Here is a 23217-nt window from a genome sequence, read left to right as displayed (position 1 = left end):
AAAAATCTAAAAAAAAAAAAAACTAAAGGCTAGACTATATTTAGGACCTATCATTTAACCATACATCACCTCTCTATTTCTAGGATCATTGTGGAGTGCCACAATAATAAAACCAATCTCTTGTGTTATTTTGTTGATTTTAGAATTCGTTTAGCATATTTCCTAAGACTAACCTATGGAATGGATTTGAAATGATAAGTTTGCACAAATTTATGAAAGAAACATGTGAGTGCCTATCACTTGGGGCTAACTCTCCTTTGCACCTCTTGGAATGTGGCCACAACATTAAACCTATGGGAGGGAAGGGTTGAGGTCCAATAGAAACAATATACATTACATAACTCAAATAAGAATATAGGTTTACCCTAAAACTAAATATATGATCAATGTAAAAATAATTTAACATAAATACATTGTTATATTCAATGCTCTTCAACCATTAATGTAACCATTAATGCAACCGTAATGTAACATTAACATTAATGTAACATCAATCATGGTCACCATTGTTGACAAACATCATTGTAACAATGATCAATGTTATTGTAACATAAATACATTATTACATTACTGGTTGAGCATTGTCAACCTTGTTAATGAAGGTTAACCATGGTTAACCTTGTAAACCATTGCCTATCCTTTTCAACTTCATCAACCCTCTTTAACCATAGTCAACCATCAACAAACCTCAACAACCATGGTTAACATTTGTCAATCCTCGTAGATCATTTCTAGCCGTAGTCAACCATGGTCTACTAATTTGTGTCATGCACACCGACCATTAACTAGCACAACCACATTAATAAAGTGGTTGATATATGTTAATTGACATCATTTTCCACCTTTTAAAACTAGTGTTTCCAATCAACATTTGAAAGGTGGAAAATGATGTCGATCGACATATATCAATTTTTTTATTAATGTGGTTGTACTAGTTTATGTTTATCAATGTAATGATAATGTTAATGATAGTTAACATCCACTAAAAATAAATTTAGTTTATGAGACCTTTTTAAATTTAGTTTATGAAACCTTAGGAAAGGTCGTGAATTACTTAATTTATTTTGGAATTTTATTTTTTGTTTAAAAACTTTAAAAAAGAGTATTTCAAAATCACTATAGTTTTTATGAATTAAAAGTTTAGGAAAGTTGGTATTATAAAAAATATTTTAAAGTTTTGATTTAATGTGGGTGTACATAGGACATTTTAAGATAAAGTGATTTTCATCTTCAACCTTCTTAGTGTCACAAAGCTGAAAATTTCTTTCGACCCATGACATTTTAGAAATTGTCCAACACGCTATCGCATTATGGAGCGTACGAGAGTTTCTTATATTTTTAACAATGTTGATTTTTTCTTTACACTAGTCGAAAACAAAGAGATAGCTTTGATTTTCTAGATTGGGGTTGTTTACCTCATGGTATCTTAATTTTCTTTCATCCTCTAATTATTTATTGCACCATAATTTTTCCTTAAATTTAGATGGAATAATATTTTTAGTATTATTATTATTATTATTCGACATAGAGGCCTCTTCCTTTATTTTCTAATGATTTAGGTGGGACTTTATACCTTTATGCCAACCTTGTTTGAGTTGTAGGTGGTTTTGGGTGGATTTCGAAGCTATTGTAGGAAGTCCCTTATCTTCCATGTTGTTTATGTTGATCCTATACTTCAGGTACCTAGTCGTAGTCATGCTATTAATATAGTAAAGGCTCACTTCTATGCGGAGGATAGGATAGGGCATATTGCCTTTAATTATGAGATTATAAGTTAAAAACTCTTTTTGAATTGGTTTACCTTTCTCCATGATTATCTAGAGATGTTGTAACCCTATAATTCACAACCATATAGGATAAAAAAAGTGACAATAGTCTCAAAGAGGAGCTTCTTCTTATCACATAGCTAAAGATGCACTAACTTAAAATTACTTTCAATTCCCTAATAATTTTTCGGCACTCCATCTATCTATTTCACAATGTTGTAGTTCTAGTTAAGCATATGATGAAGTTCAATTCCAAGATATTTGAATGAAGTCATTTGCTACAATTTATTGTTGACATACGTGAAATCAGTGAGTGATATTTTTGAATTTAATTCTCACAACCTTAATTTATTAGTATTAATATTCATACCCATATTGAAGAAAAAATCCTTGATACTTTTTAGTTGTTGAGATCAAAGGGGATTCTCACCATAAGAATAATATCTTAGTGCAAAGGAGAAGGATGATAACTACACCAACTAGGGTCAAGCTTACACAACCTATTTCTTCTAAAAAAACCCCTAACTTCTCTGTGTATATGCCAAAAGCATAAGAAACAAGGGATAACTTTGCTTAATTTTTATATTACATTTTATTCATTTCAACAATTAGTGTTCCTAAGATTGGCAATAACATTCTTGTACAACTTTATCATTTCAAATCTATTCCACAGGTTACTCTTAGGAACTATGTCAAACGAATTTTAAAGTCAACAAAATGACATAAGAGATTGGTTTTATTATTTTGACACTCCACAATGATCCTAGAAATAGTGATGTGATGCATAGTTAAATGATAGATCCTAAATATCGCCTAGCCTTTAATGCTTTTATATAGATTTCTATATATACATTAATCATATTTTCCAAAATAATTCCATGTAACATAGCCAAAAGGTGTCTAATAATAATGGTTTTATAATTTGAGGGATTTTTTTTACACGCACTTTTAAATATACTTACAATGACATTTTGATTCTAAGGATGCTTGATTATTAAATTGTGTAGCTTATGGATTCAAAGGATGAGGATAGCCCCTCCAAATTCTAAAAGATCTACTTGGTAGCCTTTGATGTCCATAGACTTTTCTTTTTATGAGCTACTTAGCCCCAAAATCTATGTCTTCCATAATATAAAACACTTCTTCTATAAAAGAGGGTCTATATGTTGTGTATGAGATTAGAGAATTCATAAATATTTTCAACTTGGGAATTCTAATCCCTCAAAGAAATTGTATTGTTTTTTAGTTCTAAGAGCTAGAGTTTGCCTCCACAAATTCTTAAGATCTAGCTTAGATAGGTGCAAATTGTTCTCTTACATTTTATTTATATAATATTTTTTTTAGTTTTAATTAGAGATTCGTACATAATTTATTTCGTAGATTTAAATACTAGTTGGAAACATTCCTAATAACTTCTATCATAACAATGATGGGTGGCTTTATTTTCCTATTTACATAACTTAGATGAAAATTTTAAGAATAATAATAAAAAAGGTAGTAAATTAATTGTTCAAGGAATTAAAGAAAGTTTAATATAAACAAATGATAAGATAGAAGCTAAACTGAATGATAATATTAAATTTTAAAAATTAAATATAATTAAATATTAATATTAAACTATTTAAATTTTTTTAAGATGATTTTAATTTCAAATAATTAATATATTTTTAACCTCATATTATTTAAAAAAATCATTAGAGTTAAAAAAAAAAAATATATATATATATATATATATATATATATATATATATATAAAAAAAAATATAAAAAATGTATATATCCAAATTTACATCTTAAGTTGTGTACACCATTGAAATTTCACAAATATCCATCCAAAATAGTTGACCTATATGGGCAAAGTGCCATATTGAATACAATCAAATTTTAAAGGATTAAAAATAAAAAAATTGAATACCAAGTTAATTAAAAATTTAACTATGAAATCATATCAATATGGATTTTTAAAATTATTTATGAATTTGTAATTTGATAAAGTTGAATATAGAGTTAATTCAAAATTTGAGTATGAAATCATATCAATATGAATTTTTAAAATTATTTATGAATTTGTAACTTGATAAAGTTGAATATAGAATTAATTCAAAATTTGACTATAAAATCATATTAATATGAATTTTTAAAATTATTTATGAATTTGTAATTTGATAAAGTTGAATATGGAGTTAATTCAAAATTTGTTTTAAAATTATTTATGAATTTGTAATTTGATAAAGCAATGCAAACGAGAACAAAGGAAAAACCAGAACACAAAAGAAAATAATAATAAAAAATAGATAATTCCATAAAAACCTAACTTCATCTCGTGATCATTCTATAACAGTTGAACTCCATATTGCGAGTTTAGTCTGTACATAGAATATCAAGGAAAAAATTGTCACAAATAAAACATTGTTGCAACCTCTTTGCTTAACCATGTTTATAACAACCATGTTCCAACACAGCAATACAATATGAAAGGTGGAACCCTTACAACAAAGAGGGAAGTTCGATACGGAAGTAATGCCAATTTGAAGTGGATTATGGCGATTATGTCCATAGATTGCATGGATATGATGCAGCAACATTATATGGAAATGATACAACAACATTAATTTGAAGAAATCTGAGAATGAGAATGGCAGTAATGGCTTCTTCTGACATGGTGCCTTTCTAGCGTCTCCTCCTACTTGATTGGCAATGGGGTTTAATCTCCCTTTTTCGAAGTCTAACTGGAAATCACGAAGCAAACAGGTGTGCAAATTCAAATTTAAATCTGGTGGGTTTAAAAAATTCAAAATTCAAATTGAGCCAACCGACATAATGTATCCATCAAGATTATATATGGCAATTAGTATCCATCCATTATGATGAACACATGGATCCATAAAATGGCATGTACATATCAAAATCATCAATCCGACCCCATATCATCCACAGTATGACTGCACTATGGTTGAATACAAACTATCTGTAAGTACAATGAAAAGACATGCGGGTTTTTCTGACTTCAACAATGGATCTTATTGTCTAGGGAAACAGAATCGGCAACGAAGATAGAGGTGGCCCCCACTAGCCCCGTCAACTAGGTTTAGCAACCTACAATCGAGATAAGCTCAGCCTTCTTGAACTAGTACTGCACTCCTTGGGTTCTCTCTACTGTTTGTGCCTCGATGCGTGTGCAAGAAGATGTGTGTGCGGGTGAAAGAGTGTGGGAGAAAGATCATACAAAAACAAAAACCTCCACACTCCCACACCTCATCCCACACACTAAGAGCTTTGGGACATATCATTGATTCTGTTGACTCAGCTTAAGTTGTGGATTATGTTGATCCAAGTGATGCTGTCAAATTATGCCATTACGGATGAACCAAAGGAAGTTCCTTTTTCTAGGAATGATCTAGATGTTCCACCTCCAACAGCGTCTCAAATGAAAGAATATATGTGAATGGAAGCCTTGTGAACATGGTGGAAAAAGTGATCAACGAAAAGTCCTATCCGTCTGTGTTATCTCTTGATTTGTTTGCGAGCTTGATTTATTTGCTTGATGGCCAACAACTACCAAGGCAGGGTGGTTCAACAGACATTTGGTAGTAGGCAATAGCTTTGGGTATTAATAATAAATGGAAGAACTAGAATGTCATTGTAAGTTAGTCGTTTTGTTGTTTGTAGTGAATAGGCACTTAAGAAGTCTTTTAGTTTGGTTTTCTCCGCTAGTATATCAAAACTTTTGTGGTCATGGAGCAAGAATGTCTCGTCTTGAGTCTATGGTAATCAATTATGTCTACCCACTCGCATTCATGTGAGTGTGACCTACCAACCAACATAACCTTTTATCTGGATGGATTAGCTCCTTGGATTTAAGCTATGTGTCTCGTTGTGTTGCCACCTAGCCTTATAAGAAGAAATAATTTGAAATCTTATATTTTGATACAAAGCATTGGCCCCCGAAAAATCGTACATCATAAATCGTGGCAATGGTTTATCGATCTCCCATACTCCCACTACTCTACACACTCCATCCCCGAACTGTATTACATTAATGTACTAGGGGAGGAAGGCGAAAAAATCGTACATCATACATCGTGGCAATGGTTTATCGATCTCCCGCACTCCCACTGCTCCACACACTTCATCCCCGAATTATATTACATTAATGTACTAGCAGAGGGAGGTCAGTAGTTGTGTGGCCTCCGTACGTGGACATGCAATGACACTTGGCTAGCCGAATAGTTTGTGGGACACCTGTCCATCTCGCTCCTCCACATGTCTCTTTCGCATTATGGAGTCCACCTCCGTGTCTTTTCATTGTTTAGGGTTATTGTATGGGCCAATTTTGGACCTTGTTTGCCTCCTCGTTCATTGTTTTTCAGGCCTGAAACCTATACGTTTTTCTCTGTCGGTTCTTGTGTGTGAGGTGTTCATATCTGGTGCATTGAACATTTGTTTCTCACGCGTAATGATATGTTTTTTGGCTGCAGAGTTGTGTTGTTTAGTTGTAGAGGTGTGTTATTCAGGCGCAGAGGTGGGATGTGGGCACAGTAAAGGGTTTTGGTTCTTGGGTGGCAAGGTGTTGTTGCAGGGTTATGTCATCGACTGTGGTTCGGAATTGGAGGGAACTTTGTTCAATTTCTCTCGCTCGCTTGACCATGTTTGACCCGGCACTAGACACAATTGTTAGCTCGCTGCTGTAGGCGTTTGGAGCTTGGCATTGTCGTTCTCTGGTAGGATTCCTCATCCTACTAGCCATACATGCAACTGCTTTTGTCAACACATCGATTTGATCAGTATTCACATGATTCTATGGCTTCTGTGGGTTATTCTGTGGCTTTTGTGGCTTTTGTCGATGTAGGGTTTTTTTGTGGCTTCAACTGGTGGCTTATGTGGCTTAGGTTGAGATCAAATTTGGGGGTTTTCCACTAGTTAAAGAGTTCTATGGGATATTTGGGATTTGGGGTTTTCAATGGCTTCTATGGGTTATTATGTGGATTTTGTGGCATTTGTGAATGTAGGGTTTTTCTATGGCTTCAATTAGTGGCTTTTATGGCTTAGGTTGACAAAAAATTTGGGGGTTTTCCACTGGTTAAAGGGTTTTATGGGATATTTGGTAGTTGGGGTTTTTCTATGGCTTTTGTGGGTTATTATGTGGCTTTTGTGGCTTCTGTAGATGCAGGGCTTTTCTGTGGCTTTTGTGGCTGCCAAAATTGATGCCTTTTGTGGCTTAGGTTGAGATAAAATTTGGAGGTTTTCCACTGGTTAAAGAGTTTTAATGGATATTTAGGATTTAGATATTTTCTATGGCTTATGTGGCTTATTATGTGGCTTTTGTGGCTTCTGTGGATGCAGGTTTTTCTGTGGCTGCCAAAATTGGTGGCTTTTTTGCCTTCTATGACTTAGGTTGAGATAAAATTTGGGGGTTTTCCACGGTTGAAAGGGTTTTATGGGATATTTGGGATTTGGGGTTCTTCAATGACTTTTGTTGGTTATTATGTGGGTTACTATGTGGCTTTTGTGGCTTTTGTAGATGTAGGGTTCTTCTATGGCTTATGTGGTTGCCAAAATTGGTGGCTTTTGTGGCTTAGGTTGAGATAAAATTTGGGGGTTTTCCATTGGTTAAAGGGTTTTAAGGGATATTTGGGATTTGGGGTTTTTTGTGGCTTCTGTGGGTTTTATGTGGCTCTTGTGGATGTGGGGTTTTTTTGTGTGTTCTATGGCTGCCATAATTGGTGGCTTCTGTGGATTTGGGGTTTTTGCTATGAGCTTGTCTTTTGGGCTTTTAGGGCTTCTGTGGATTTTGGGTTTCAATTTTCTATATTTGTATTGGAAATTAATGTATACGAAACGAGTTTTTACCTGTATAGTTATGTCGATGATTTGGGTATTAGTAGTGACTTTTTCATCTTGTATTTTTTGTTTTCCCACTATATAATAAGCTTGGAATGTTGTTGCTTGAATTTGAGGGGATTATTCTGACAAGAGTTTTGATATGTTGCAATATTGTTTGATGTTTCTAACTTAGTGAGTATGATTTGCAAGAAGGTTATATGTAATTACTAATAGTTATCTTTCTTTTTTCAATCAAATGATGAATGGATGATTTATTGTTATTATTACAGAGTCCAGACATCTCCTTTTATCTATGCAGAAAATAGATCAACATATTTATTAAATTTTAATATAAAAAATTTTATTTCATTGTAGACTTGCCTAACTTCTACTTGTTGAAATCTTGTTTTTAATTATGGATTGAGTGTTAAATCATATTGTTTCTTGGGCCATCGCAATTATTCTTGTTGGAGAGATTTTCAACTGTTGTATTTTGGATCTTCAATAGACAGAAATGTTATGTTGCACTATGGAAGTCACCCTTAAGCTAAGAGGCCATGGGTGCGGGTTATCCCTTCCACCAAAGTCACTTATGATTCAACAGAAAAATTTAATATTGTGTAATAAAATCATATAACAGTGGCAATACTTGCTTCAAATAGTTACAATTTGAAGTCCATGACCTATGCTAGACTGAGTGTTAAATCTGATTATTTCTTGGGCCACCATAATTATTCTTGTTAGAGACATTTTTAGGTAGAGGTTGTGATTTTCAACTCCTGTATTTTGGATCTTCAATAGACATAGATGTTATGCTGCACTATGGAAGTTACCCTTAAGCTAAGAGGTCATGGGTGCGGGGTATCCCTTCCACCAAAGTCACTTAGGATTCAACAGAAAAATTTAACATTGTGTAAGAAAATCATATAAAAGTGGCAAGACCTCATCTACTTCGTGTATCAACCTCAATCTCCTGCAAATCATAAAAAATTGCGTAGAGTCGGTCTGATGTTGGCAGTTCCTTTCCTTATCTATGGATCAGGATGGAAATGGAGCTTTATATCTTTGATTTGAACATAGCCTCATCTACTTGTTGTATCAACTCGTGTATTCATTGTTGCATTTAAATCCAATATAAGCACTCGATTATTTTATTGTTCATAATTTTCAATGGCCTCGACAACTAGAAGTTTAAGGTTATATGATGAGTCCTTTCTTGACCTTCTAGGATCATGATTCATGTGTGAACCAATACTTGTCTTCTTTTTGTTTGTTGGTATGTTGTCCAACTACTTGTATGTGTAATAAACCATGTCTTTCAAGGTAGAACTACAACTTTGTGTAATCAACCATGAAAATATTTCTGTATGTGCTTATTGGTATATGTATCCATGAATGTATTTACTCTGTATGTGTTTGTTGGTATATGTAGTCACTATTTTTAGTTGGCAACTACCAAAAAAGAACATGCAATCAAAGGCCAAGCAAAATAAATCATAAATAAACCATAATCAAACATAGTGTATACTTAACTATTATATTAAACCATATGTTTAACTGTTCTTTGAACAGTATCCAAATACACTATGGAACTTACATTGCAATTTGGTTACAAACAAAAAAATTCATGGTAACTTCATCCACATTGCAATTTGGTTACAACAAAAAAGTCAATCCACCCCTATGCTTGATGGTCTCCGTTTTTTGCATTTCCCAAACTTGTTGAATTGCCTACTTGAGCCAAGTTGCTACCATATGCTTGAGTCCATCTTACTCCTTGTAACCATGAAGGGATTAAGTAGCTCAATTTTCCACTTGTGCTACTAACCCCAACACTAAGTGGAGGTTTCATATAATACATAGGATTTACCCATGCGCTGGTAGGTGTATAGGAGGTGGGTATAACCCTCGGTTGATAGTGGGGGACTTGGGTGTTAATCAGGTCCTGGTACAATGGTGTATGATCTGCAATGTGGTCCAAAGTGTTGGACATCATCCTATTTTCCTCCAACTGAATTGCACCATACTCTTCCCTGTCTGTCACCCCTCCTTTTTCCAGCACCTGTTGAGCATTTCTTGCCTCCCTCTCTTGCCTTTCCAACTGCTTTTGATGTTCCTTCTCTTCCCTTTTTTTTTTCTTTTGATCCTTTCTTTTTCCTGAGTTGTTATTGCTACAATCCTTGAATCTCTCTTTTCCTTGGCCAACTCCTTATTTCTCTATTTAGATTCCTGAATTTCAAGTTTTTTACTCTCATACTTAAACATTAAGTTCATATATTATTCAGAGGTGAGTAATTGTAAACTCCTCTATAAATGAAGATAGTCTATTGTTGAATGTGTTGATGAGGCCTTCACTCTCTCTACTGGTAGCTTTAGGAACCTACCAAGTATTGTTTGGTTCATTGTCACATGCTCCTAATGACATGAAACTTGCCTTTCAACCTCAGGGAAACCTAACTGAACCCATTGTTGTCTTCGTTTGGTACTTCATTTTGAATAGACTCTTCTTCTAGTGATCCATTGTCCACAAAATAATGAACAAGTTCAATGTTCAACTCTGCTAGTTGTGAAGGCATGGTCATGATTTCCTCATTGGTGGATGACACATTATGTTTGTTGTTATTCATCATGGCCTCTGCCAACCATGATGGTGGGGTTACTTGGGTTAGCATGCTCAATTTTTCATTATTGATTATTGTTACATTCTCATTTGAAACCACATTTTCATCGTCATTTGCATGATCAACTACCTCATTTGGAATATCACATGAAAAAATAGTAGGTGCTTCAGTGGGTGTGGCAACCTCCATGTTATTAACAATTGGTCATTACTGAATTGTGTCTCACTTACATGTTCATCATCATAGAAGTTCCCTTTAGAAAGGGATATCATACCTTTAGCAACAATAACATCTTCCTGCCAATCCACATCTTGTTGGGCATCAACTTGGTCATGTAAATCCTCTGCTTCTTGACCTTCCACAACAAATTACCGACTGCAACTAGTATCATTAATAAGAGCATCAACATCCAGTGGCCAAATTTTATTTCTCCTAAACCCAACCTTGATATTAGAATGTGTTAGATCCCTTTTAAATGCTTTACTTGCAAGCTCAACTAGCTCAAACCTTTTTACCTCCACCCCTGGATTCTTTGTCATCCATGAAGCTCACTCGACCTTGAAATAGTTCTTGAATGGCCCAAACATACTGACATCAAGGGTTTGAAATATGTGAGTGGTAAGAGATGGCAGTGTTAATAGTTCAATGCCCAAATGGTTGGCCTCCTCGATTGTCTGCACAACCATGTGGCTTCCATGGCCATCTAAAACTAGTAGGTGTCTATTTTCAGGTGAGACACCACCTGGCATAGATGCAACAAAGTGAAAAGCCAATTCAAGGAGATTTCCTTTGTCATCCATGCATGGGGATGTGTAGCCATGCATGCACCTAGTTCACAATTCTGTATATAGTTTTTAAGTTGAGTTTTACCTTTGAATAAATAAAAAATTGGGATTGAAGAACCAGTTACATTGACACAACAAAGAATATTGATCCAATCCATGCTCCTAGGCAATTTTTTTGGCATATTTCTACTCCCTCTCTTGGAAATTACCCGCATGCCATAATTCCTTTTATCCTGTAAGCTTGTTTCGTCACAGTTCCAGATATGGTTTATGGCATAAGAGTGTTTCTCATATGCATTGGAAAGGGTGTCATAGAACTTATACACAAATGTAGGGCATAAATTTAAATCCATGTCTTTGTCAAGGCCCTCGATTGTTCATAACACAAGGTCTGGATGCCTATTTTTATACCCACTCCACCAATATTGCCCAGGAAACCCATCTTTGAAGGGGTTTGGCCTCCCCTGACAAATTTGAGCTACTGTGGATTTGAGTTGTATCAAATCTAACTCATGTCCTAATTGAGCCATCTCCTTACACCACAAAACCACCTTGGCCTCCTCCTCTTCAGTCATAACGGTAATAGACCCCCCTACACTTTGAATGAGTGAGCCCATTAATCCAATAATGTAGCTGCAATTCCATGTTTTTTTGCAGATGCATGTACTAAATATCCCTTGAACTCTATGTCATCAATTGCACCTAGCATGTATTCCTTTGTCCACCCTCTTATGGCATTGATATTCTTCATTGAGCTTGCACCTTGTATTGTGGTTGAGGATGGCTCCATGGTAGATGGAGAGACAATAGGATCTTCCACCACATGGGAATTCTCAACATCATTGCTGGGAGCATTGGCAGCATTCACATCATCCATCATTTCCTCTTCCAATGAAGTGCATCGCAATGGGCCACCCTTGTTCCCTCACCTCCTCCTATTCCTAATACAATCTGCAATTGAAACTCGTGGAATGGTTGCAACAACGTGCATATTGTTGAAATTTATTTGTGTTTATGGAAGTTGTTTCTGCAATAGAAACTTAGTCTTATTTGAATAAGAAATTTAAATATGAAAAGGTTAATTTAATTAAGAAATTTAAATACTTGCAGCCTGCATATATTTGAATAAGAAATTTATGTGTTTGAAACCTGCATATATCAATGAGTGTTATTTGAATATTTGATTAATGGTTTTGTCTGTGGAAACAGTTCTTTGAGATTTAACATAGGCCTCCCTCCCATATGATATCTTCGTTTTACATTAATTTTTTGTTTATGAACTTAGACCTGACATGACTTCGAACCTTGAAGACCTACAAGTGGACCTTTAATAACAAGTGGCTTCGCTAGTTTTATGATGTGAAATAAATGTGTACCTATTAAAGAGCTTAATGCAAAACTCAAATGTATCAACTTGAATCTCCATCCACAAATATTAGAACTTTATTTGATAGAGATATCAGGCCTAAGTGTTTTGTTTGGATTCTCCAGTATTTTTGTCTCTGTTATCTCTGTTGGGCATGATTAAATTTGTGTCTGCAATTTCACCCATGGTAGCTTCATATTGTAAATTAATGGAATATTTAAAAAAAAAAACAGAAAGAAAAAAATAAAAAAATTGAGGTTTATATTGTAAATTAATGGAAAAAAAAAAGTGTTCAAACCTTATTACATTGTGCACACAGCCTCTGATGGTATGTATCCAGATGTAGCTGAGTAGAATGAAAGTTTCTGAAGAAATTCAGTAAGGGTTGAGGTTGTTTTATAATTTTTTATTGTTTAATTTGATTGGTAGGGAGGATTGACATGGATTGCCATTTTTCAAATTCAAATGTGTGTTGTGGATCAATTTGGATGTGATCCAATGGATGATAAACTCGTATGTTTGATCCTTGTGTTTTCCTTTGTGCTTTCATGTGTTTAATTCCTGAATCTTATGTTTCATTCCTGAATTAAATGGGTTGGTGTCATTTATTGCCTTGAGAAGGTTGCATTGATGAACATATATGCAGTTATGGTTGACACATACATTCCCTATTCTTGTGCAAGTATCAATGAACCTTGGTCATAACTGCTCCAGTGTATATCTATTGGGGTTGGTCTGATGTGATATGTGTACTATTGGATAATATGGGATGGAATGTTTGCAAGTTTATTTTGTCTTGTTTTCTAAATCAGACCTGGAGGTACTTAGGACAAAATGTCTTATCAAATTTTGATACTAAAGGCTAGTGTTTGACAATTGTAAGCCCAATCAATATATGGGCCCATTTTGGACATAATTTAATAACTTATATAACTTAATATTATCTATTTATGTTTAAATTATGAATGTTTTTGGTCATGTTTTGATGGGTGTGTGGGACCAGTAGTATAACAACTAATGGTCCATGCACAACAATAGAAGCCTCTCCCCTATAGCCAACCTCCCTGAAATAGGAGTCAGACAAATATTCCTGAACATAGCACCAAAGACAACTATAGAAAAAATTTCTCAAAGGGAAAGGTGTCCTCCTCACCTGTAAAGCCCAGAAGGTGCACTAAGAGCGCAAAAACACTGATAGAAGTACCCAACAGACCAAACCATCAAATATCATGAAGCCATCACTGAAAGGAACTCCCTGTGCCATGATCCCACAATTCCACTGAATAATTGATTGAAAATTAAAATGAAACACCATTGTATTTGGAAAACCAAAGGGCATTTATCCTTGTTTTCTCCATTGTCGATCTATCCAACAATGTTTTTGAGACGAAGGTCTCCAGCAGTGGGGAGGCAACGACTGTCAATTATGTGAAATTAATTTTACAAGAGAATATTCAAATACTAATGAGCTAAGTAACTCATAGTGTGGAGCTCCGCACTCCTTGCACAATTATCTAGCTTTGCACTCCTTGCACAATGAGCTACTTAGCTCATTAGCTCTATATTCCTTATTTGTAATTGCATAAAAATCGACAAAAAATTGTGTGCATAGCTTTTTACTTAAACTAAACACTTTTGTTAACATTAAAATAAAGTGTGGTATGTAAAATAGTACTCCTAAATGCATATAAGTGTATGGGTAGATGAAACACTTTTATAAATGCATGCCCTCATATCTCCTTCTAGTTGGATCACATTCTCCACAGGTTAGATATGGTGAAATACATGATTCGGGTTAATGAGCTAAGTAGCTCATTGTGTAGAGCTTCGCACTCTTGCACAATATTTGGGACTCGCATCAATTAATTACAACTTTGAATGTCAATGACTGGTCGAAAATGCGTTATTGAGTGTGGAGGTAGTTGTGCAAAGGAAGTGTGTGTGGAGGAAACATGTGAGAAAACAAATGCTTGTGCGGAGAACTTTCACTTTGCAGAAATCTTTGTGAGGGGAGAATCAATTAATTAGTTGTAGAGGTAAGGACTAGGGGATAATCAATTAATTAGCCATAGAGGCAAGGACTTTGTTGAATTTGTTGCATTGCAACTATTAATCTTATTATTATTATCATCAAAATATTTTATAAATTTGAAATCATATTTATATCAATTAATTAAAAAACCACTATATATTATTACCAAATAAATACATTTACTCATTATTATTAAAAATAATATTGTTTTTATACACATATATATATAACATGTAAAAATAAAAAATTATATTATTTTTATATTACCTTTAAATACTCTAAAATGTCTATTATTATTTATTTTTAATGAAAATATTTTTAAAATGATGTAATTATGTTTTTGAATTACATTTCATTTATTAAAAAATTATTGATTGAATCTTTAAAATACTATAACTTATACTTTAACACTAATAAATTTAAAAATCAGCACTTTTATTACTAAAATTATCAATATAACTATAAATATATGATATATCTTTTATATGTATGTGTATATCTTATATATAAGAAAGACTAATTATCAAGTAAATATGATAGCTAATTTTAAAAATTCAAAAAAATTTATATATAATTTATTAAAAAAAAAAACTGGTTCTAATTAACTTTATAGTTTTTTTGATTGAGAATATAAAAAATGAACTGGTATCTCTCACACACATATGGATTACCTATTTTCTAAATCATTAAATCGATATTATCTAGAATAAAAAGCTTGAAAGTGGATTTATACTATTTAATTTAGTTACAACCTTAGAACTTTAAATTACTTCTAACCAATTCTCTTTATAACATCAAAAAATTGTCCATTTATTTTTTAATATCAATTTAATACTTTATAAATTTAAAATTAAATTAATATCATTAAATTTAAAATTTCTTATTAAAATTTGTATTTTAACTGGTTTTAGAATCAAAATATTTAAAATTTAAAATCATATATATATACTCACTATTAACAAATATATACATTTTATTAAAAATAATTTTGTAATTTTAAATATACAACCTGGACAATTATATTAATTTTTATATTACTTTAAAATTTTCTAAAATAATTTAAATAAATTTTAAATTTATATTTAATAATAATACAAAATTATTATAAAAATTGTATTTTTAATTGCATTTCATTTATTAAAAAAACACACAAGCAAAAACACACCACTTACAAAATCTTGACTACCACTTATAAAATCTTTACTATACCACTTATAGTTAATATTGATTAGTTTAAGAACCAACTACCACTTAGTGTGACTAAAATTATCAATATATTAATTATAAATATATAAATATGTTCTATATAATATGACCAAATAAAATATTCCAGTAGTTAATTTTAGAAATTTAAACTTACTCCATTTTCAATACATTTATATATAAATAGACCACAAACTTATTTTTAAGAGGTTTCTTTTCTTATTATGGAAATCGTGTCTCAGTAAAAAGAACGAACTGCGAGATGCACAAACTAAGAGATGCAAAGGTCGGATTGAAATTCAAACTGGCAAAACAATCACTCGGTTATTTTCAAAACTGTTACTCTTTACTCCGATTTTCCAAAGATTCACTTATATCTGAAATTAGTCTTTGCCCAGATTTTCCTAAGATTCTATTATATTTTTAATGAGTATACTCCAATGGAACATACAGATATGACTACAAATATCCAATCAGCCTTTTTTATGCCCAATGGGTGATTCAATTAGTTCAAGGGTGATGAAAAGTTTGATGTGCCAGCTATAGAATGTTGAGGCCTGCTGTCATAGAAAGTGCGTTTCACATTAGAACCAAGAATTAAGCCATTGCCCCTCCAGATTCTAGACTTTGGATTCATCGTGGTGCAAAATTGGAAGAATAAAAATTTAGGTGCAGGATGGTAAATTGGAAGAATGGAAATTTAGGTGCAGGATGGTAAATGTGGATTTTTTGAATGGCAATTTTTTTCTGATTTTAGAGAAATTAGATCGAAAAGCTTTTAAAAAGTCTCACTAAAGATAACTCGTGGTTTTTTATTTGTGGGGTGTAAATTTTTACTTTATTTTACCTTTGTGATTTAATTTTCTTTTGATTTTGCTTGAAATTTAATTGGGTTTTTTTAGAAAGATAAGTTTGAATAATTTAAATGTTTTTATGATTTTTTAGGGTTCTGAATTTATTTATGCATTCAAAGATTTTATCACTAAATTTCAAAAAAAAAATCTGAAATATTGAATAGTTAAGTTGTGTCATTTGAAATTATTGAGAATAAAAAGTGTAAGGAGTATGTAACACTATGGTATATACTACATATGTGGGTCTTTTTGTTTTAATGTCATGATGCATGATTAATTCCATAAAACTATTGAGTTGCGTCATTCAAACAATGTACTTTTTCCAATTGTAGACTACAACACTTAGTGATGAATTTACCATAGTTTATTTGATACCTCAAAAGGATTGTTATGAATATAAGGTGTATGTAGAGTGTGGATTTGCTTAGAAAAATGTTAGAAGTGGATGGGAATAAGATAATTAACATTAAAGTGGCTTTCTGACATCCATACTTTTAGTGTTGATTTAGTTCCCTAGGCAAAATGTCACATCGGAAAAAAAATTATGAATACAAAAAGGAGGATGAAATGAAGGCTTTCTATGTCTGTTTAACAAAATTGGAGGAAAATATTAAACATAGCCAAAGAGATGGAAGCCACGATATTTTTGTTGGAGACATAATAATGTTGTTCATTAGCATCTTCAATACAGGGCCTTCTTATGTTAATTAGAGGTATTAAAGCATATGAATTGTATGAATTTTCCTTTCTTTCTTTTTATTGGAGGTTGTGGGGTGCAGGAGGTAAGTGGGTGGAGGGGTAGTAGGAAGCATGTTGTCTAGGGTTTCAAATCTAGTTTATTATCAAAGGTGACAATTGACCCTACCATTTGATGTGCATTATTATCCTATCATCGTAGGGTTTTCAAGTGTGTTGTTATTTAGTAGAAGTTATTTGTATTGACCTGTAATAAATGAGAGTTTCCATAAAGCTTCCTTGTCAATTCCTAGAGATGCTTCTGCAAAGGTGATATCATGGCAAATGTTCTAGAAATAATTGATGAAAATGAGGGCCTATCAAATTAGTTACAAAAACTAAGTATTAAAATCTATGGAGGAAAGAAAGTTTGGAGGAAGGAGTTATTTGGATTCTAATATATGACCCTAAGTAATGATGAGAGGGCTAGGGTTTCTAAAGGGTCATTTCCTTCCTCAAATATAGTTATCAATTTAGGCTAGAAGTTCCTTTGGGTTGAGGAAATGGTGGGGCTATAAGGAGGGCGTCACTTCCACTACAATCCATTAGTGACATAGAATTTTTGGCCATTCAACATTGGAGGTGGTGGACTTGAGAATATTACAAGCATTCAAGAAAAGTGGTGAGAGTCAAGATATATCAGACAAGAATTTAAGAAAGGTGGTGAAAGTCAAGATTTATCAAACTAGTGTTTCTTTCAATCCATTACTAATATCAATGAGAAGGAGGGGGAGGGAGAGGGGCGGTGGGGTGGCATAGGTGGATGGGTTCACGAGGTGGTGAGAAAAGGGGTACCAAAGAGGAGAAGGAAGCTTAAATGTGTAAAGTATATAGGAGAAGGAATGATGTTAATATTGGGTAAATGTATGGTTATGGAGCATGTGCAAATCTATCAAGCAACAACACTGGTAGGAAAATTTCATGGTAAATTTATCTTTAAGTAATCAATGAGCATGTGGGTGAGAAAAGGAATGGAAACAAAAACTTGGTTATGCTCCTATTTTACATTCATTAGCTATGGGTTATATTACTTTTGTCTTTCAAATAACAAATGATAAAGAAAACATCCTAGATGGGAAACGGTATTAGCATAGCTCTATTTCATGCCTTAAAAATTGGGACCCTATTTGATCCAATGAGAGAGAAGGACAATATCCATCTATTGTGGGTGAAGATACATTCTCTTCCATTAGATTTGTGCTCAAAGACATCCTTAATTATTATAGGAATATTTTTGCTGGGATGTTGGATGTATATGATGAAAGGCATTCCCTAGATAGGATTTCTATGCCCGAGATTTGTGTGGAAATGAACATGGAACATGTATTGATATCTAGGTGATGAATTGTTCATATTGTCAAGATATTGATTATGTAAATATCCATTTTAGGTCCTCTATATTTCATATGTATGGCCACCTCAAGAAAACATGCCCTAAAAAAGATATGCCTACTAAAGTTGATGATGTATAAGTGAGAATGGAGGACATGAAACATGTAAACTTCCAACTAAAAGAGTTTAAGAAGAGTACATTCGATCCTTATCAGTTAAAGAATATTCAACTTTGGTAGAACCCACATCAGTTATTGTTGAAAAAGTATTTCAAGATATAAATACTGCCCAAGATCTAGCCTCTAGTCCCAAAAACAAATAGTTAGGTAGCCTTAATCAAAGTGTACAAGTAGTTCTATTGATTCACTTGGTGGACCCACTCCCTCTACTTAGCAGAAGGACTTGACCATTGTGGATGTGATTAACATTAAGAAAAATATTCACAAGAGGTTCCTCCTCTCTTAGTTTTGAAAACCATAAGCAAACATGTCTCAAAATAGGTGGACTATTTTCTTGCAAGGAAAGTTATCCTTATTAATAGAATGCCCACTATAAATGGGGTAAAGGTTGCAAAGTCCCATGGAATTTCTTCAGAGAGCCTTCTATGAGGGGAAAATATCATTTGAATTAGATATAGGCATTAAATAAGTATCCATTAAGATATCTAACCCTTCCCATATAGCCTTCGCGGTATTCAGCTACATGACCTTCACAAAGTTTGATTCTACCAAGCTTCTCGATAGAGTATTGACAACCTTTGCATTGGTCTCATATTTTTTATTGTTTTCTTCATCTGTGGGAATGGAGGATGGATATTGATAGCCTCCTTCAATGATTTCTCAAACATCATCTCCAAGAGACTATAGATAAGCTCTTGCTCTGACTTTCCAGAAAACCAAGTTAGTTCCATTAAACAATGGTGGCTTGGTAAATGCTACTCCCTCTTGATTCCTCATCTTGGTGAATCTTCCTTCAAGCGATCAAGATTCTTCTAAAGGACCTGCTCTGATACCAATTGTTAGGAAAAATATTGAGAAGGGGGGGGAGGGGTTGAATTAGTATTTTACCCACTTCAATTTCAACTTCTTATTCTAATTTTTATAAGCGAATGTTGTAAAGGAAACTAGCGTATGTACGCGACTATTACTACAGAAACCTGCATATATCCTACTAACTTATCTGATCATCTATGCAGTATTAATAAGTGCATTATTATTCCATTATTCATCAATTAAATAGTAATTATGAGTAGTTAACAAGCAGATAGAACATTAACACACACAACCATATGAACACCGCGATTTTTAGGTGGAAACCCAATGTGGGAAAAAAAACTATCGTTGTTTTCATCTCTGTCTTCTTATTTTATTAAAAATAATCTTCTTATAGTATTGTACTGACACAAAATTTAACTAGTATGCAAACTCCAACCTACAGAAGGCTACAACCTTCTCTCGTTTTCCAGCTTCTACTAGAAGGGAGCTACAACCCCCTTGCTAAAGACTATTATCCTCAACTCTTGTGGATCACTTTTCAGAATGTTTTGAACTAGATCCACTCCCAACAATTCTGAAATCAACTACTCAAATACTAAATCATCAAATCTACTAATGTAACCAATGCAACAATATCAAACTAGATCGGAACAAATCATACCAATGCATAGCCACTCATCAAGATACCCAGCCAAACATTGTTACTCATTGCAGAAACCAATTGTTTCCACTACAAACCCTGATTAAGCATGCATCAGATTGTATACGCTATTGTTCTTAATCATACATGTGTATGTATGTGCTTCTCCTGAATAATACCCGCGTACATATCTCAAAATATTGATAATTGAATCTAAATAATTATGCCACTGAATCAATCACCCAAACAGATATTAAAACCAACATAAATCATTGAACCAAATATCGATCATAACATGTAGCATAATCACTTAGTCAACTTCTAATTCATAATCAATTCATCCCAATCAGTGTTGTCAAATAGAGATTATTGTAAGAGAGACTTCATCAACAAATAGCAACAAACAAAACAAATCAACCATTATTGTTGGCTCATACTACAAAACCCTAGTAGATGTACGTGACTCTTATAAATCACTTTCTCGTATGTATGTGTTTTTCATACCTGACACCTGCATACAGATATGTCCATATTGCATAATATATACATGACTAGTCAAAAGAAGATTTGTGTATGTACACAATCTAGCAAAGGAAAACTAGTGTACAAATCTGAAATCACTGAGTCATGCTTTCACTGCAACCACAGAATATACTTTGTAACCCTTACTATCTCATATTCATGTCAGAGTATCATTAACACCATAGATCTATCACAATTAGATATTTTCAACAAGCAAACTAAACAAGTACATATGATACCATACTTCAATTTTTTTAGATCTGTGTTTTTTCCTTGCTCCTTGGTGCACATGTGTTTCAAATCAAATCATTCATAGAAAACACAAAACTTGCACACCTAACACTTTTATCTCCATCTCCTTATATAACTTAGGCCTTAGCCAATACCTTAGGTCAATCCTTTAGTAATGCAGATAGTATTCTTTGATGGGATTAAATATTTGTTGTCGCACTCCTTACTATGGGCCAATACCATGGTAAATACCCCTGGTATTGACAATACCATGGTTCAGACACTGTACACAACTTTATTTTCATTACCTACATATGTACGTGGCCTTCATTCACAGAACCCGTATATGCTTTCCAAACTTCACCTTATCATTCCTTTATCTCTGAACTGATGTTCCTTTTTGTATCTCACTTGTAACATTTGCATAACCATTATGTTGATTTCTTTATCAATTAGGTTTTCATCAAGGATAACACATTAGTCATAATGCCAACAATCTGAAGCTCTTTAGCGCTATCACTTAGCACCTCGTGACCATATGCTATGATCTAGAGCTAGAACCATGGTATTGTATTGTCAATGATTTTTTCCATCTACAACTAATGACTAATTTCCTATTTCTTCAGGACTTCGTACCTAAAATTGATCCATTCCTTGTCCATTTTGATACTCTAGTGCTTCGATGACTCAGTTTCCCGATATAGGTGATGGAAGCATGGTTTTGGCATTGATTTCAACCATGGGGAGTCAGCTAGTTGATTTGGGAATTGATGTCAATAGGATTGATGGACGTGTGATGATGATCAAAGGTGCCAAAGTGTTCTCGAGTGTTGCAAAGGTGTCTAGAGGTTGCATAGATGTTGGGTAAGATGTTGAAGAAGTTAGAAGAAATTCTAAGTAGAGGAGTTTGAATTTGATAAATTATAACGCTTGCAAATTTGGAGTTCACAATTTTGGCGTTCAGAAATTTGGTGTTGAGAAATTTGGCATTCATAAGTGTGGCATTCGCAAACTTGTCATTCACAAATTTGGCGTTCATAAATTTGGTGTTCAAAAATTTCGCATTCGCAAATTTTGCATTCACAAATTTGGCATTTAGAAATTAGGCATTTGGAACTTTTTCATTCAAAAATTTATCATTTGAAAATTTGGCATTCGCAAACTTGGCATTGACAAATTTGGGTTCCACAAATTTGAATTGGACGTGATTAATTATTTGATTTGGTCCTAATTGATTTGTTCTAAAAAATGAAGTGGAATATAATTAATGCATTGATGTTGTCCAATTTGTGACATGGGTAACCTGTTTTGAAATGATTTTCCATGGATCTTTGGGTCCAACATTCGCACAAACTAGAAATCCCAAAGTTCCAAGTTGAAGGATGAACTTATGAACATGATGGTTCACCTCTTCGATGAGGGTACCTTCAACAAAATCGGAGTTACCTCAAAGGAAATATTACACTTAAAACATTTGTGGGACTAGTATAGGGTTCTATCAGATAAGAACTCTAAGTATGAGCACCCTCCAATTGTTCTAGAGAGGGAATGGAAATCCCTTGTGGATGATGCAAAGGAGAAGGAGATTCAAAAACAAGGGAAGACACCACCCAAACCAGGAAGATATGGGGAACTTTTAATAATGTAATTATGATGCTTTATTATCATTGTGACATCTAATTAAGTTTTTCAATATAATATTTTAAATATAAGCTCCCAAATATATCAAAAGCCACGAAGGCTAGAATAGCTAAAACTGGGCAGCATCATCTTGGCTCAGGTGGTTACTCAAAATTAGCCACAAAAATTATAAGTTAACAAATAAATGCATCCAAATTATAATTCTTAACAATTTTAATTTAGTATCACAAAAGAAGAAAAATTCATGTTCTCATGCAAAATTGAAGGGGTCACAATTCAATGAGGATCCCATGAAGGAAGACCTTAAGCTTTATTTCAAGCACGACTATCAAGTCGTGGTTGAATGTAGGACAAGTTTGGCGACTTCACAGTATTCCAACACCCAACCTAACACTCAGGTAAATAAAAGCAACGAAGAGCATTTATAAACTATTACTTGTACAATCTATTGGATATTGTTTTTGGGCATAAAGTAATGTACTTGATTGTAAAAATAAGGCAAGCAATGTACACACAATACATGAGCCTATTGACAATGGAGTGCCTCTTGAAACTGAAGTTCAACTCCGTACTGGAGGCATTTTATGTGTTATGAAAAATTGTAGTATGGATTACAATTCAAAATATTTAAATGAAACTGGTGTATTAATTATAACCTTTCTTGTTTCTAC

This window comes from Pinus tabuliformis, chromosome Q, assembly GCF_031772625.1.
Source record: "Pinus tabuliformis cultivar Carrire ecotype Pingquan chromosome Q, CPIR1, whole genome shotgun sequence".
NCBI classification, from domain to species: domain Eukaryota; kingdom Viridiplantae; phylum Streptophyta; class Pinopsida; order Pinales; family Pinaceae; genus Pinus; species Pinus tabuliformis.
This window is presented reverse-complemented; position numbering follows the sequence as displayed.